This window comes from Budorcas taxicolor, chromosome 2, assembly GCF_023091745.1.
Source record: "Budorcas taxicolor isolate Tak-1 chromosome 2, Takin1.1, whole genome shotgun sequence".
NCBI classification, from domain to species: domain Eukaryota; kingdom Metazoa; phylum Chordata; class Mammalia; order Artiodactyla; family Bovidae; genus Budorcas; species Budorcas taxicolor.
Window position 1 is genome coordinate 165362396 of NC_068911.1, and position 5675 is coordinate 165368070.

Consider the following 5675-nt stretch of genomic DNA (forward strand, 5'->3'; position numbering starts at 1 on the left):
AAAAGTTTCTGTCGTAATTCAGCTCCTCTCATTTTCCTTGGCTTGGATAGTCCTCCAGAGCCAAGTGTTTGATTGAAATAGACCACTACATCTTTAACAGTCTATAAATCTGAGCTTTCCTAATCCCAGGGAAGAAAGATGGTATTCTAACCAGACTGGAAGGAAGTGGAGTCGCTCAGTTGTGTCCGACTCTTTGCGACCCCACGGACTGCAGCCTCCCAGGCTCCTCCGTCCATGGGATTTTCCAGGCAAGAGTACTGGAGTGGGTTGCCATTCATCTATAAACCCACGACTCCTAGCATGACAGAAAGCAAAGCCAAGATTGTTTTGGACTGTGCAGTCAGACTGAAGAATTAGCTGGAGTCAGTCAGATGCCCTCTAGATGCAGCTGTGCAGTTTTCCTGTCAAAGCTTTATTTACCCCTTTCTGGATTATACCCCTTTCTGGATTGTGCTTCCAAGGAGGGAAGGGGTGTCAGTTCCACTGGCTCTTCAGAAATACCAGTAAATGTTGCATGGTTGTAAGTTGGGGAACAGAGGATTCTTCTAGATGAAGAAATGTACCTATTCTGCTTAACCACCAAGCAATACCTAGGTGTTTGTTATGCTTTCCGGTACACAGTCCCGGTTGCAAAAAAACAACTTTCTAGTTTTGCCAATCTAGTTTTAAGTAAAGGACAAAGGAATCTGACTAGAACTTGTAATGAAAGGAGAGAGGAGACATGCCATCAAAATCACAGCATATTTAATTTTATCTCCTCTTATAAATTTGTCAGAATTGAGCTACTCCTTGGTTTTGGCTGTCTAGAATAATGGTCTTAGAAATGAATGTTCATACATAGTATAGCAGAAAAATTAAAAGATTCATGAGACCTGATGTGAGTTTCCAAATCTGGCAGTAATTTACTTTGTGACTGTTTGAATCAGTTACTCTCTCATGCCCCTAATTTACTGACTCTCAGACAGTAAGTATTTAAGGAGCTTCCAGTGCCAAACTTCTCTGTCACTTTAACCCTGGGCCCAGAGGAAGAATTGAGAACATCCTTTCCCTGAGGACCAGATGGCTTTCTGTTTCCTTTCACAGATGCACCTGCTCTTTGTCTTCCTGGCCTGTGCTTTACTACGATGAGGATGGTGAGTCTGGACAACAGCCAGCTTGGAAGATTCTTATCTCTTGGGCATCCAGACTTAGCACATTGCCCTGCACCTGGGACAGGAAGTGCTGTTAGTGGACTTGGGATCTCTGAAAGAATGCCCGGGAGGGTGTCTTTGTGTGAAAAAGGGAACTTGTTGGGAAAAGGGGCAGACAGTATGGGAATCTCTGAAATGCAAATTATCAACTCAAAGACTTGTATTTCTCTGGAAGCCTCATCAAGGGAGCAATTAACAGGATAAGATCAAAGAAGTCTTCTGAAGGGGCAGGAGTTTGCAGCTAGAGCTGTATTCTTATCTAGATTCCAGTTCTTACTGCTGTGAGAATTGTGTGAGTGTGTTTTCACTTAGCAAACGTGGGGATCATGGTCCTAATCACGGAGTTGTAAAGATTGTTACATGGAGTACCAAAAATGCTTTTGTTAAAGGCCCATATATATTTTTCTCCTGTAAGAATAAGAAGAAATAAATTAAGGGAGATTATGGGTGCCATCTAAAAAAAGCTCACAACTGTAGACCAGAGGTCATGAAAAACCAAGCTTATTCTAATCCTTTGCAACATTGTTGTATCTCCTAGACATTAGCAGACAAAAAGACCCTTCAGCACCACCTGGAGGAGAACTTGAGTAATGCGTGGGAAAAGTTGATGCTCGGCTTAGAAAATGGGGAAAGCTGAATTTCTTTGTACAGCAGTGTTCACTCATTCTGAAATACCTACTGTTTCAGGTCCAGGGTGCAGCAATAAGGAAAACACAAAAATGCCTGACCTTGTGAAACTCATGCTGTAGTGGGAAAGGGCAATCAAGATATATAGTCTGGATGAGGATAAATGCAGTGAAGAAAAGAAAGCAGGGAAAGCAAAAAGAGGAGTAGATGGTGCTGCGTTAGGTAGGTACTGTGGGCCTCTTTGATAAAGGTACATTTTGTTAGAGTCTTGAATGAGAAAGAACCATGTGTCTAGGCAAGAATATACCGGACATGAAGAGTAAAGTACAAACACCATTTGATAGAACATCCTTAGTCTGTTTAAACACATACACACACCTACAGCATAGTGGCCTGAGTGACTAGAACAGAGTGGACCAAGGAGGAGGGCAGTAAAAGGCTGAAAAGGTGGCTGAGGACAAGAGTGTGTAGACAAGGACATTTTAGGTTCCTCTGAGGCCAGGAGGAGAAGTCATCTTCAAAACCAGACAGATGGGGTGCTTGTCAACTTTAAAAGGCTAAAACTGGGAGAGGGCATGTCTGGTCACCAGCCCTACTTGGATGGGCCAGTGAAAGAAATTTATGGAAATGATAAATGGGTACTTATTCACTCTGACCACTTTCTAATGTACTTTCTTGTACTCTAGAGATTGAAAAGTTAAAACTGCATGTCTTGCACTTCCTTGAAACCAAGGTTCTGAATGTTTTGCCAGTTAGATGCACAAACAAGGATGTTGAAGGAGGAAGTGATTCAGGGGTCATTTTTAGCAACCTTATTGCTCCTGCAAAGATACAGAAGACTTAGGTTTCCCTCCAGCGGTATATCAGTATCCATCAGTATCTGTGTGGATGTCAATGGGCTTCCTGATCCATAAACAACCATTCGTGATGTATGTTCTCACAGTCAGCCAGTGCTCGCCTCCTGGTTCCTCCTCTTCCTGGTGGTGGCAGAGGTGGCAGTTCTCGTAGTGGACCAATCTGGGAGTCTTTCCTGGATGCCCAGCCTAGAGCCCACTTGCCCAGCTTTCCAGTTCTTTTGTGAGCGCTTAATTTACCTGTATCGAATTCTCTTCTACTTAAAATAGGTGGAACAGTTTTGTTTCCTGAAGTTTCAGAACCCTAACTGATACAGTATTTGGTTCCAAAACTGGTTACAGATAACAGGCCCTTAAAAATGGGATTCTTGCTTAGTTATGACTAAGTTGGATTTGAAGGAAGTGAGAATTTAGTTGTTATTGGAAAATGGTAAACTGGTAAGCCAAGATTAGTTACACTTGTGGTCATGTTAAATGAACTGTCTTTTGGATAAAAGACTTTGATAGACCAAGTGGCTGCCAGAATGGACCATTGTGAAATGAAGACTTAAATGGTGGGGCTTTTGCTAGAGAGGTTAAAAAGAGAAAATGAAAGTCTCAAGTGCTTTTAAATTTTCAGCTCAGGGCTGTCTTGTAGCCACAAGGCTGATGTACATGAAAAATCAATGAGAGACTCTGGGTTATTGAATTACAACATAAGTTAAATTCTTAGCTTACCAGGTCTCTTAGGTGAAAATTAGGATGCTGTTTGGGAAAGAGTAAAGTGAAAATGGGGACATTTGAGTAGATTTGGATAAATCCTAGTGTTCTCAACCCCAAAACTCTACACTTCGCTTCTCTTACCAGCAGAAGCAGCCCTTCTTCCCCCTGTTGATAGGGCTGGTGCTGTCTTACTTGGAGACCTTGGCTAGTTGCGTTGAAAGGAAATGCTTATTGCTGCCCCTTATTGCTATCACATCTGTGGCTAGAGTCAGATCCCAATATGCTTCTGAAGCATATTGAAGTGAAAGTTGCTCAGTCATGTCCAACTCTGCGACCCCATGGACTATACAGTCCATGGAATTCTCCAGGCGGGAATACTGGAGTGGGTAACCACAAAATCTGACCTTAGAGAAGGAAAGGTTACAGAATTATAAGATTTTGCTCATTTGAATCAGTAGAAACCTGGGGAATGAACATGTGTGGACTGGATTCTAAAGGTATTAGACCAGGAAGAAACAAACATAATTTTATTTTCATTTGGTTGAGTTTATTAATATGGGCATTCTAGAGCTTCTGGAATCAGTATATTGGCGTTAGCAGCTAAGAGTAGCTCTTAGCTGATTGGTTGGATGAAACCTGGACTTAAGAAGGGTCTAAACACTTGCCAAGAGCTGACTCATTTGAAAAGACCCTGATGCTGGGAAAGATTGAAGGCAGGAGGCGAAGGAGACAACAGAGGATGAGATGGTTGGATGGCATCACTGACTCGATGGACATGGGTTTGGGTAGACTTCGGGGATTGGTGATAGACAGGGAGGCCTGGAGTGCTGCAGTTCATGGGGTCACAGAGTCGGACACGACGGAGTGAACTGAACTGAACACGTACTAAAAATTTCTTACTATAGTATTAGAAGATGAATGCAAAAACATAGAGATAGTGGAGTTGGTGTAGATTTATCATATGTGAGCCTACTCATCTCCTGATTTTGCCTCCAGAATTGCTCAGAGGACATTTCTTTCACACACACACACACAAAAGGAAAGTACATAGATAAGGGGACACCTCACCTTGAAAGTGCTATAGTGTATATCTCCTATAGGCTGGGGATGAAGCTTAGACATGTTGCCATTGAAATGGAATCCTTGACATCAGTAGAGATGACAGGATCCTAGAGTGGCAGGGGCCAAGAAGCAGTGCAAAGGCAACAGAGCAGGAGTGAGGAAATATAACCTGCTAAGGCCCTACTTGGTTTGCTGAACACAAAGCAAAAGTCTGGTCACCAAAATGGAGGGTCACGGACACTCACTCAATTCTCAGACCAAAGCTCCGAGGGAAGCACCCAGCACTATTACCGTAACTAAACTGTGAATCTGCTGCTGCTGCTGCTGCTAAGTCACTTCAGTCGTGTCCGACCCTGTGTGACCCCATAAATGGCAGCCCATCAGGCTCCCCTGTCCCTGGGATTCCCAGGCAAGAACACTGGAGTGGGTTGCCATTTCCTCCTCCAACGCATGCAAATGAAAAGTGAAACTGAAGTCGCTCAGTCGTGTCCGACTCTTAGCGACCCCATGGACTGCAGCCTCCCAGGCTCCTCTGCCCATGGGATCTTCCAGGCAAGAGTACTGGAGTGGGGTGCCATTGCCTTCTCCGTTAATCTAGTCTTCCCCAAAGGAATCTTAAGTCAATTCACTATGTCCTGTGCTTAGGGAAATGGAAATACCCAAGCCTTTAGGAAATACTTGGAAACTATAAACCCTAAACCAATACTAATCTCAAAGAAACTAAAAAGTCTTTGTGGAACACTAGTTTAAAATAGAGGCTTGGGACTTCCTGGTGTTCCAGTGGTTAAGACTCTGGGTTTCCACTGCAGGGGAAGTGAAAGTTGCTCAGCCATGTCCAACTCTGCAACCCCATAGACTGTATAGTCCATGGAATTCTTCAGACCAGAATACTGGAGTGGGTAGCCTTTCCCTTCTCCAGGGGATCTTCTCAACCCAGGAATCAAACCCATGTCTCCTGCATTGCAAGCGGATTCTTCACCAGCTAAGCCATAAGGGAAGCCAAAGAATATTGGAGTGGGTAGACTAGACCTTAGGAATCGAACGAACCAGGGTCTCCTGCATTGTCAGCGGATTCTTTACCAACTGAGCTATGAGCTAAGCCAACTGCAGGGGCACGGGTTTAATCCCTGGTCTGGGAACTAAGATCCCGCAAGTTGTACGGTGCAACCAAATACATATATATATCCTTATGAGGTGTTATGGGTTGAAAATTCATATGTAGGAGTCCTAATCTCCAATA